Below are 13052 nucleotides of genomic sequence, written 5' to 3'. Positions count from 1 at the left end.
CCCGAAGGGACCGCCTCAGGTTAACCCAAGGAGACCGCCGTCTGGTGGACGACACCTCAGCACCACTCCGACACACTCTCCCGCAATCTGACCCAGGGATGTTACCCCGTGGTTTCCCTCCTATCAAAGATTGGGGGTCCCGAAGGCTTTGCCCCAATCCCATCATCCGGTGAGCTGCCCTGCGAAGGGAAGCTGCACAGGAGGTACTCCCACGGAGTGGGTTTTCAGATTTTTTAGCGTTTTTGCGTTTTGCGGAATGAAGCGTTTTACGGTGGCTGGAGTGCAAATCCTGCCACCAACCTCCTAATAAGAAATAACCCAACTGCAGGAGGACGTCCGCAGACACAGTTGGGCACTAGATATGGATGGCCGTTGGCTCACAAGGAGCTCCTCCGCCCTTTGACAGGTTTTGTTTTTAATCCTGCTGGGTGTCCATATCCAAACACCCTCCTCACCAGAAAACCTGGTGGGGGAGACGGTTTAGTCGCCGACAACCCGACCATGGAACAGGTTAGTACAGGTTTACATGGTACCTGTAACAGGTCACAGATCGAACCTGACCTGACAATAAGTATTCATTTCACATAAGTAATAAGAATTAAATATTCATTTGTGAGAATGTATAATCTTTCCCAGCAATCTTCTCCAGATGTCTTGTGATTTCGAAACTCAGACACCATATTCTGTTTTGAAACAAAAAGTGGATAATAATTACATGGTAATATGAGTAAGCCTCGTTGACCACTGAATTAACACACCAGGAGGCCGACTCAGCCTGTCATCCTTTCAAGGTCAATAAAATTAATTCCAGTGTACTGACAAAACCGCGTTCAAACTAATGATGCAACCAACATTAGACGACATTCCAAAGAGAGAGTGATATTAATAATAATTCAGAAATATTTACCTCCAGAAAATCATGTGTTGTACAAGATTGCTTCAACAGCTGATGTTGTGCGATAGTGCTGAAAAAAAAAAAAATAAGTCAAGGGTATAGATGAAGAGACAGACAGACAGGGAAAGCAACACACACACACACACATAGACACACATAGACACACGTGTCTCACCATTGGTTTAATTCATTCGAGATCAGAGACCAGTCATTATAAATCATTGATCTCTTCAATAAGAGCAGAGAGAGGTAGGTAGGAAGACAGACACACACACACGTGTCTCACCATTGGTTTAATTCCTTCGAGATGATAGGACGTGATAAGACTTCGTGCCACTCATTGAAAATGTCTTTCAATTCTCTTCTAAAATCATTGATCTCTTCAATAAGAGTATTAATTTCATGAACCACGTCGTGATACGTAAACTCAATTTCTTCCAATGCCCTGTCAGGGAAAAATATATATATAGATATATATCAGAATTATCATGATTTAATTAATAATCATTCGCTTCATCGTTCAAAGAGAAAACCAAACAAACTTACCAACTCTGTAGTAAGCTTTTGCCTTCATCGGAAGAGAGATCATCCATGTCTCAGTTGTAAAAATGAAAATCCCGTCTGGCAGAAACTTTGTCTGGTGAATCACTTATAAGGCAACAATGATGAAATTCCCTAAGCATTGGGTGCGGCCACAGGAAATGACAGCTTGGAAAATAACTGGGCGATTGTATGAATCATTTACAAAACATACTTAAAATGGTTTTGATTCAAATGTTTTCAGTTCGTGTTCTGAGATAAAATATAAACACGAGACCTTGTCTCACAGAATAGTTCCTATTTTTTCACAGCATGACTGTCTAAAACCACACAGCACGACCGTGTCAAAAAACACTTCCTCATTTTCACGGCATGAACTGAAAACATTTGAAACAAAACTTTTTTTATGGCGTGGTTTATACACAAAAATGATTTGCAACTCGGGCGGTGGTCAGATGAGAGCATTAAGAGAAGTTTATCATTTCGTAATGGCACAAAAGGGGTATCTTCAAAAATATAAAGATTCAAATGTTTTGTTTGTCAATATTTTAGATGGGGATTATTGTGCAAAGAAAATTAAACTATTGAAGGAATTTGAGAATGAACAAATCTTTATAGGTTCAATGAGTGAGCTGATCAACCTCCAGGTTAAAGGGGAGACAAATAAATATACCTTGGGATAGCCTGGTTATATATATACAAAGCCTGGTGTTGGCTTAGTGGTTAGGGTGGCGGCTTGGGATCCCAGTGTCCCGAGTTCGAATCCCGCTCAGCTGCTGAATTAACACCAGGGGGTTGACTCAGCCTGTCATCCTTCCGAGGTCGGCGAAATGAGTACCAGTATACTGGTCCTGGTGTATGCCCCGGTTAGAATAGGTGTACCATATCCCTGTGTTGTAAGAGGCGTCCAGGAAGGGCATCCAACCATAAAACATTGCCTCACAAAAAGCCAAACCCCTGCACAGCAGGGAAAAACGGATAAAAAGGGGGTTTATTTTTAGGGAAAAAAAAAGGGAATCGCTGAAAATCCCCCATTCATTTACATGGGGAAAAGTGAGCCAGAATCAGTATATTCACCCTACTACTGTGTACTCTGTTGAACAATCCATCTGCACTTATTTTATCTGTACCTTTCATTATCTTAAACATCTCCATCATAGCTCCTCGTAACCACCTCCTTTCTTGTTGATAAAGCCGTGTCTCCTTCAGCCGCTCCTCATAGCTGACTCCAGCTAAGCCCGGAATCAATCTAGTAGCCCTGCACTGAACCCTCTCAACGGCATCTGTGTCCTTCCTGAACTGTGGTGACCAAAACTGCACAAAATATTCTTGAGATAGCCTCACTAAATTCCTGTACAATGTTAACACCACCTCCTTTCGTTTATAAATGATCCTCCTCTGAATATAGCCTAAAACCCTTTTTGCTTTACCTATAGCTGCCTGGCATTGTGCTGCCTGCTTACCTCCCATATCTATTACGACCCCCCAGATCCTTCTCCTGTGTGACACACTCCAAAATTACCCCTTGCATCATTTCACCTCTATTTTCACTGTTCTTTCCCATCCCCAACACCTTACACTTGCTCAGGTTAAACTACATCTGCCAATCTTTTGCCCAATCTATGGAAGTATCAATACTTTCCTGAATCTGATCACCACCCCCTCTGCCATCCACTTTACCTCCAAGCTTTGTGTTATCTGCAGATTTGGAAGCTTACTCTTTACCCCATTATCCAAATCGTTGATGTATATAATGAATAGTAATGGTCCGAGTAATGGTCCCTGAGGTACTCCACGACTTACATCCTCCCACTCCCAGCCACTCTTTTCTTCAAATTTATCATTTCTTTTTTTCACTCATTAACTCGCACGCGCAAATCGAAAAGCAGGGCGAGGATTTGGACATGCATTCACCGATGTTGTTCAAACTTGGCACACAGATAATGAATGATGGTTGACATAAGCATGTCATTTCTTTTTTGACATCAGATCCAAGATGTCTGACTGGTGGCCATTTTAGTTGTACCAAAAAAACTGATGTTGAACACGTCTTCAACCATTTCTTGGACAAGCATTTACTAATATTGAACACGTCTTCAACCATTTCTTGGACAAGCATTTATCAATGTTGTTCAAACTTGGCACACAAATAAAGAACAATGGCTTTCTTAAGCACGTCATTTGTTTTTTGAGATTAGAAATTTGTCGATAATAGGTGTTTACGGTTGTGAAATGAGGTTGCTGAGGATATTGGAAGTGGTGACGGTGCAGCAGGGGCAGGCAGTGGTGGAGGTGCACTGGGTACAGGCAGTGGTGATGGTGCAACAGGGCAGGTAGTGGAGAAGGTGCAGCGAGTGCAAGCAGTGGAGGAGGTGCAGTGGGTGCAGGCAGTGGTGGAGGTGCACTTGGTGCAGGCAGTGGTGGAGGTGCACTTGGTGCAGACAGTGGAGGAGGTGCAGCGGGTGCAGACAGTGGAGGAGGTGCAGCGGCTGCAGAGGTTTTGAAAAATAGATACAGGATATTGGGTAAGCGGCTGAAAGGAAAGGGTTGTGAGGTAATGTTTTCTGGGATTCTCCAAGATTAGGAAACAATATAGAAAATATGAGCAGAGCAATAGACATCAACCAATGGCTGGTGGAATTGTGTTGGGAGGAAGGTTTTACATTGAAGAAGTAGTGGAAATCATTTAGGGGACAAAGGGAGTGTTCCTGGAATGATGGCCATATGTTAAATAGAAAGGGGGCAGCAAGGTTTGCAGTGGGAATTGAAGGAATTCAGGCTTTTTTAGGTCAGTGGAGGGTAGGGAAGGTATTAAGGAAGGAACGGGTCATGGAATTGTGATGGTTAAATTTAACACTGGTTAAAGACGTTCGAAAACTTCCTGGGAGCTCCACCACAGGATAATCTGGATAAGCTAAGCCTGCTTACAAATTTTGTCACTCCGTTTCAGCAATCATGACCAAACTGGGTACAGACGTCGGCCATGGTCCAACTTAGACACTTGTCGTTTTTGGTGAATCTAGGTCAAAGGTCAAGGTCACCGAAAAACCGAAATTCTTATTTTCGCAATAACGTCCGCTAAAATGGTCGTATCGACTTCAAACCAAATCCAAAATGTGCATCTTCCAATTTAGCATCCAACCATATGTCTCATTGAGGTGTCACACCAACACCCTTCTTAGCGGTTGGGGGTCGAATGTCAGGGGGATCGGCTCAAAAATTTCAAATTGTGATTAAAAACACCATTTCAAGTCCGATTGACTTCCAAGTTATGATCATGACCAAACTAAGTGCTATAACTCATTAAACAGTAGCACTATCGACTTATAAGAACTAAATTGATTTCCAGGTTTTTGTTTTTTCAGAGATCATGGAGATATGACAAAGTTATTCTGGCAATTCCTTGCTCAACGAGCAATTTCATTTGTTTGTTTGTCGCCGACAGGTCACAATTTTAAACCGATCTTCACAAAACTTCACCACATGGTAGAGTTTGTCACAAGAAAGAAGCCTATTGTTTTAGAGGTCAAAAGGTCAACATAGGCCAAAGGACAACAACTTAGCTGAGATTTCAAAAATCCTCAATTTTCATCCGATTGACATGAAATTTGAAGAGGATATATATATATATATATATATATATATATATATATATATATATATATATATATATATATATATATATATATATATATATATATATCAGGTCACTGAATTCAACCAACAATAATTATTTTGCAGGTCAACATTGGCCAAAAGGTCAACATGCGCCAAGTTTCTAAAATTGTCAATCTTCATCTGATTCACTTGAAATTTGAAGAGGAATTTGGTCATTTAATTCAGCTACCAATTCTTTTTGAGGTCAAATTTGTTTTATGGATTTTGCAAGTGTCATGCTCTGTATGACGTCTTCTTGTCTGTCTGTTTGTTTGTTTATCCACACAGAACTTTCATGTTTTTCTCCGCAACCACTTGTCGGATTGAGGCAAAATTGTCAACATCGGTGCGACAACTCATGTAGAATGTTGTTAGGATAATTATGATGTCAGAGGTCATGTGGTATGGCAGGCATGTTGAAAAATGGAAAAACTTTGGACCTCTATCTCTGAAACTGCACCAAAGAAAACCAGAGAGTTGGTGTCAAAGACACCCAATGCTCACCTGTTTATACATTTATCATTTTAAAAAGAGTAGTCTAATAATTAATATTTTTTATAAAGCATTGCAGTGAAGTCTGATCCAAATAATTTTAAAGCAATATATGTATTTGTATATTGTAATCAGTAACAAGAGCGCAAGTGAGCACAATATACGCCCGAACAAGAAGGTATATACAGAATTGTGCTACGACATAGAAAACAGCATCCTGGTTACCATGGCAACGACTTTAGATAACGAACGTATGTCACGACACACCGTCTCCACAGTCTGTACCTATGTACCAAATATGAAACGTGAAAGTTGAAAACTTTGGGACTTAGAGTGCGGACAGGAACGGATGGAAAACAGCATGCTGCTTGCCATGGGAACCACTTTGTCTCCACAAAGATGATTGCATCATCTGCAAAATCAAGGTCACAGATCTTGACATTCCCAAATGATGCACCACAGCTTGATCTCTCTGACATCCTCCCCAGAATCCAGTTGATACAAGTGCTGAAAAGTGTGGCAATGAAAAAACTAACCCTGACAAACTCCAGTAACAACTGGAACAAAGCCAGAGATGGACCCACCACATCTCACAGCACTCTTTGTACTTGAGTACAGTTCAGAAATCAGAATGATCAGTTTTGGTGGCACCTCACAAAGACCGAGACTCCTACAGAGGGCATCCCGATTCACTGAATTGGATGCTTTGAGGAGATAAACATAGGCTGTGAGCAGCCTCTGCCGAAACTCTCGTCTGCGTTTGGTGAGGATCAGAAGAGCAAGGATACGGTCAATTGTTGACCTCTGGTTGAAAGCCCGACTGCTCTGGATGCCGGTGCTCAAGCAGATGGTTGCAAACCCTATCAATAATTATCTGAGCAAAGACCTTGCCCGACACTGAGAGCAGCGTTACCCCTCGGTGGTTGTTGCAGTCCTGGCTATCACCCTTCGCTTTCAAGAGAGGGACAAAAAGGCCCCTCTTCCAGTCAGTTGGGATGATGCATCTTCTCTAGAGCACAGAACTGTTATGCATCGACATGAGTACAGCATTTCCACCAGCATTGAGAATTTCAGCATAGATGCCACAGATCCCAGGAGCTTTACCTCCTTTCATCTGGTTCACCGCAGCCTGTGTTTCCACAAACGAAGGCGGTTCACAGTTGATTCGAGGGTCAGCAAGAGGGTTAGTTACACCCCTGATATCCAACTCAACAGCTGGTGGTTCAGCCTGGTTCAGCTGCGCAAAGTAACCGGCCCAGCTTTGCTCCAATCCCATTATCCAGTGAGCTGCCTTGCGAAGAGAGTATCTCCACTGGAGGTTTTCTCTGCGTTTTTAGTGTGTTTTGTGGAACGAAGTGTTTTACGGTGGTCGGAGTGCAAATACTGCCACCAACCTCCTCGAAAAAGGTAACCCAACTGCAGGACGACGTCTGCAGATGCAGTTGGGCACCAAATATGGATGGCTGATGGCTCAAAAGGAGCTCCTCCACCCTTTGCCAGGTTTTGTTTTTAATCCTGCTGCGTGTCCACTGTCCATATGCATGCACCCTCCTCACCAGGAAATCTTGTGGGGTAGGTGGTTTTGTCACGTTAGAACCTGACGATAAAACTGGTTAGTACAGGTTTACATGGTACCTGTATCCAGTCACAGATCTGATCTGGCCTGACCAGACAATTGATCTGCAGAAATTAAGCATGGTTTATGGTATTTTCTATTATTTTGCTGGTGTGACTCATGCATATTTCTTCACTTCTCAGCTGACTGGATTTCCCAACTTTGCAACACATGCAAGTATGGAATAATAATTTAGTTTCGCACAAATGCTGCATTAAATATGTAATTTTGGAGTAATATTTGGCTTCTTGAGGTGGCTTCTTGCAAGACATTGATAGTGTTATCCACAATATTAAGGTGATCAGTTGTCGATCTAGAAACCTTTAATTTTCATGACTTCAAGCAATATTTACACCCTGTAAATTGTGTTTCTGGTGCTATGTCCTGCTAAAGCTGATGGGAATCCTGATCTTGCTGTGTATGCTGAGCTTTTCAAGCAGCAACATATCACAGGCCAGAGGCTTCTTGTTCTCTCGAGGCAGGACCTCAAAGCCATTGGAATTCCATTCTTGGGCCACATCCTGCATCTCCAGGTAAGACATCGAATGGGTCTTGCTTTACTTTTCTTGTCATATAAAATACAGCATCACTGTTACTATTTTGTTCATCTAAACCCCAAAACATCTCACACCAAGTTGTTTTTTTTTCAAGTCTTGTTGGCTTTAAAGTAAAACTTTGAATGTTCTTTTACTTGTGTCAATCAACACATTTTGAAGAATTTTATTCTTATCTCGATAAAATGGAACATACAACAGCAGGTATATAGGAAAGATATTACACTGGCAAACAGAGGTCAAAGTGGAGTAAAATAACCATGTTACATTGTAATCCTTTCAAGGAAAGTTTGGATTTGTATGAATTGTACAATTTTTTAAAACTATTTTCACTTATGCAGGGTTCTATCAAACTTATAAAGTAGCCATATGCAAATTTGAAGGTAGACATATAATTCTGTCTATACATTTCGGAACACGTCTGACATTAAGGCAATCAAGGCAGATGATCCATCTGATGTTGATAGTTGTTAAAGATTCTATGGCATCTTTTGTGAAGAGGTGGTGAGATATCGATAGTATCCCGGCAAAATTACAAATTCCTGCAACTTCAGTTGAGTATTTTGCGCAGGAAGAGCGACCCGCCAAGGATTGGTTGTGGCCTAAAATGTTTTTGAATTAGTCATGATAGAACTCTATGAAGAGTGTGGGCCTCTAATTATTTTTAATACTTTTATTGTTGTAGATAAAATAGTGTAGCTTAGCATATTGTACCACCAACGGCTCAACTTGCGTCGAGCTCGTTTCTGCGGGAGGTTAAAATCCCACGATGTACGGAATGCTTTTAACTCCTGTAGAGACATTCCGAATTATGGCGGACTACGCGTATGCGGCTGTGAGGCGACACACAAGCACCTTATTCCTTAGTTCTGGTAAAACAAGCAGGTTGATTCCCCAAACCACAAACAAATAAAAATAACCAGGGATTGGTGGAATCGCGATGGAAGAGACGATGGCGGGTTGGGAGGGAAGGAAAGGAATGCAATTGATAAATGATTAATTATATACAGTGAGGAAAAAATGAATCTAAAGAAACTAGGGCGCCTCACACCAAATTTAACCACAGACGGGGAAAGGGAACAAAAAACGGGTGGCTTCAGCTCTTGGTGGATGAGCAGGCAATGATGAGGCGAGCAGACAATGTGGAGACAAACAGGTGATGAGGGGACGAACAGGTAATGGGCAAGGCAAGATGATGAGACTGGCAGGACAATGAACAGTTACCGGGCGATGAAACCAGGCAGAGGCAGGCAGGCAGATGATCTCCTTCACCAGCTCTCCTTAAGCAAGCTCTCCTCAGATCCAGTTCTCCCCAGAACTTGATCCTTTCTGTCAATTCTCCTCAGATGAACCACACCCATGCGATCCAGGCTCCTCTCCTATTGGGGCAACGAGAAACTCCGCCTCTCAGAGGGGATCTCGGCCAGCGGTTCTCTAACTGGGGTGCAAGAACCCCCCACGGGGTGCGTGAGTCCATCCCAGGGGGTTCGTGAGACCTTTCTGAAAGTCAAAACTAGAGTACAAACAATGCTACTTTATCTAAATTTCACACACGTGATATGAGACCACGTTCAATAAGCTATAATTGGTCGCGCTTGTACGTCAGACTAGAGCACTAAGCGTACTCTGACCCTTTCTCAGAAATAAGCACGTACGCGTATTTGGCAGACGCCATTTTCCAGTTATGGTGCCATTTTCAAAAGATAGAAATTGCAATCGGAAGCCCTAATACTGGCAAATATTTTTATATAAAATGTATCATTTCATCATATAATTTATATAAAATGTATCTTATATCATATAATTTATATCAACATCATATATATTTTTTTTCAGACCGCAATCCATAATGTCTAAAAAACGCAAATACGATGATTCGTACATCTAGTGGGGGTTCACGAAGTTTGTGGAGAAGGATGGGACTGAACGTCCGCAATGCGTTCTGTACTACAAAGTGCTGATGGAGGCATCGATGAAGCCATCGAAGCTAAAAGCCCACCTCGCCAGCTCCCATCCGACTCATCAGAACGATTCTGAAGACATGTTCCGAAGCAAGAAAGCTTGCTTCATGGCGAAGGGTACCTTGACTCGGCACGGGTTCCAACCGTCGACGAAGCCTATCCTTGAAGTCTCCTACGAAGTAGCGCTCCTCATTGCAAAAGAGAAAAAGGCTCATACGATTGGCGAAACGCTTGTAAAGCCCTGCACCATTTGGGTTGCAGACCCGAGGAGGCCAATAAACTCAAGAGTGTTCCCCTGTGCAACAACACCATCAAGCGCAGAATTGAAGACATGTCAAAGGATACTGTGGCTCAGGTCACACAAGAACTTTGGGAATCGTGCTGCCGTTTCAGCTTGCAACTCGACGAATCCACCGACGTAGCGAGCTGCAGTCAATTGCTGGTTTTTGCATGCTACTTGGCGGGAATTGCTGTGAAGGAAGAGTTCCTGTTCTGTTCTCCTCTCAAAACAACAACAAAATCGGAGGACATTATGAATATCGTGAACCATTTCATGGAAGAAAACGGCATCGAGTGGACGAAGTTCGGATCGTTGTGTACGGATGGAGCCCCGGCGATGATGGGAAAGCGATCCGGGTTCGTTGCGCTGGTGAAAGACAAGTGCCCCGACGTCATCGTGACACACTGTGTGTTCCATCGCCACACCCTTGCGACCAAGACGCTCCCCAAGGAGCTCGGTGATGTAATGGCTATCGTTGTCACAGCAGTGAACTTCATCCGCGCTCGGGCTCTCAACCACCGCCTCTTCCAGGTCTTCTGTGAAGACATCGGTGCTGCATACACTCACCTTCTGTACTACACCGAGGTGCGTTGGCTATTCCGGGGCCGAATTCTGAACCGCCTCCTCCAGCTGCGTCAGGAGATTGAAATTTTCCTGCGTGAGAAAGGCAACGACGTGGCAGACTACTTCGGCGACCCTGTCTTCGTCGCGAGGCTTGCGCACATCAGCGACATTTTCGGGCACCTTAACGCTCTAAACATATCACTTCAAGGGAGCAGCCTCACGATCGGATCGTCGAAGCAGCGGAACGGATCAACTCGCTTCGAGAAAAGCTGCGGCTTTGGAGCAACCGCGTGGAGAAGCGGTCATTCGTCAACTTCCGGGAGCTCGCTCAAATCCTTGAGGATGACGACACTCAGAATGATCTCTGCTCCACGCTTGTCGTCGACATCAAGGTCCCTCGGAGTTTTGGGCAAGCAACTACGAGGCCTTCCCCAATCTAGCGGCAAAAGCGCTCCGAATGACAATGCCTTTCGTCATGACCTATCTATGCGAAGCCGGGTTCTCCGCGTTGGTCGTCATAAAAACAAAGCTGCGGGCACGCCTTGACGTCGGCCCCGACATGAGGGTGGCCCTCTCCAAGACAGCTCCAAGGATCAAACGCCTCGTGGAGGAAAAACAGGAGCATCCGTCTCATCGTGTGTGATGGGTGATCGATGCGTGATACAATTCGTGATCTGATCTTGAAGTTTCCAAATAAATATTTGTTCATCTTGTTTTTTTTCATTAGAATATTACACTATGAACTTGATCTTTTACGAAGCACTGTTATGCGTATTATAGTATAATAATAACTCAGATCGTGTCTCGAAAAGTTGGGGGTTCGTGGTGGACACTTCTGACATCCACAGGGGGTTCGTGGGGGGATAAAGTTAAGGGAACCGCTGATCTAGGCTCATCCGCTGTCTCTATTGCCTGGCAGAACCCCAAGCCACCCAATTCCACCAGGTGGGACATTACAGAGGGGTTATATGCACAATTTCCTGAACCATAATCGCTAATTAATGACCACACACAACCCCTGAAATGGTACACATTTAAACAAAACAATCTTTAAGCTGACGTGTCCCGACTTACTACATCGAGTTTGACTTTTTACTCGTATACAGACCATGCTATTCTATATATTTCTATCTGCTCTGTTGGAATGTCTAACCCCCCTCCCCCGCCCCCAAAATGTAACAATATTAAATATTTTAATTGCGCTACAAAACCCATGAATATACGTACTAGTAGTAGGCCTCCGTCGGTCGATGTCGACCATGGATGATGATGCACCCTCGTTATCATTTGAGGCCGTGGTGACGTCACGGCTGAAACAGCGTCAGCCATGGCTGATCAGTCTGATTCGGGAGTGGCAGTCTCTGCCGCATCGGGTGCAGGTGTGGGTGGTCGTAGGGATGTCTCCACAGGAGCGCGCCTTCCGTCTGGCTCTCTTTTCTTCAGCCAGGTTCTGGATCTTTTCCTCTCCTGCCTTGAGTTGTCTTAGGAGCACGCTGCACCATCTGCTGCGGTCAGCTGCTATGTTCTCCCAGCTCTCAGTGTTAATATTTAGAGCTTTCATGTCGCGCTTGCAGACATCCTTGCAGCGCAGCTGGGGACGGCCGACAGATCTCTTGCCAGAGGCGAGCTCGCCATAAAGGATATCCTTCGGTAAGCGGCCGTCTTCCATCCGGCACACGTGGCCGAGTCAGCGCAGCCTGCGTTGTCTGAGGAGCTTGTGCATGGTAGGAAGGCCAGCGCGTGCGAATACCTGGGCATTTGGCACTTTGTCACTGCATTTGATGCCAAGGATTGTTTGGCGTATGTTGTCCAGGTCTCACTGCCATACAGGAGCGTGCTGATGATGCAGGCATTGTACACTGCCATCTTAGTTGGGACTGTGAGCTTTGGATTCTCCCAGACACGTGCTGTAACTCAGCCTAGAATTGTTGCGGCCTTCTCAATACGTTTGTTAATCTCGACATCGAGGAACGGGTTGTCGCTGATGGTAGACCCTAAATAGGTGAACTGGTGGACAATGTCTAGTTCATAGCTGTCGATGGTGATAACAGGGGGAGTATCCACATTTTGGCCCAGCACGTTGGTCTTTTTCAGGCTGATGGTGAGACTGAAGTCTGTGCAGGCTTGAGAGAATCTGTCCATAAGACACTGGAGTTGTTGTTCAGAGTGTGAGGTGACTGCAGCATCATCAGCGAAGAGCATGTCTCTGATAAGGGCCTCGCGTACCTTGGTCTTCGCTCTCAGTCTTGTGGGATTGAACAGTCGCCCATCTGATCTAGTGTGTAGGTACACTCCTTCGGTTGAGGTCCCAAATGCATGCTTCAAGAGCAGAGAGGAAAAGATGCCAAAGAGGGTGGGCATGAGGACACAGTCTTGTTTCACACCACTCTTGATATCAAAGGGCTCGGACATGCTGCCCTCATACTGGATGGTTGCCTTCATGTCATTGTGGAATGACCTGATCATGCTATGTAGTTTCGGGGGGCATCCGATT

General features: G+C 44.2%; 1 long non-coding RNA gene across 1 annotated transcript; it reads right to left on the bottom strand.

Annotated features, from left to right (window-relative positions):
* Positions 1-630: 630 nt before the first annotated feature.
* LOC147032462 (uncharacterized) lies at positions 631-2507 on the bottom strand. The gene is made up of 3 exons (XR_015055179.1): positions 1442-2507; positions 908-1340; positions 631-683 (listed from the first exon to the last, which is right to left on the bottom strand). It is a non-coding gene; the product is annotated as an uncharacterized LOC147032462 (long non-coding RNA).
* Positions 2508-13052: the final 10545 nt, after the last annotated feature.

This window comes from Eptatretus burgeri, chromosome 2, assembly GCF_056783735.1.
Source record: "Eptatretus burgeri isolate ZD-2024b chromosome 2, Ebu_testis_v1, whole genome shotgun sequence".
In the NCBI taxonomy this organism is placed as follows: Eukaryota; Metazoa; Chordata; class Myxini; order Myxiniformes; family Myxinidae; genus Eptatretus; species Eptatretus burgeri.
This window is presented reverse-complemented; position numbering and strand designations above follow the sequence as displayed.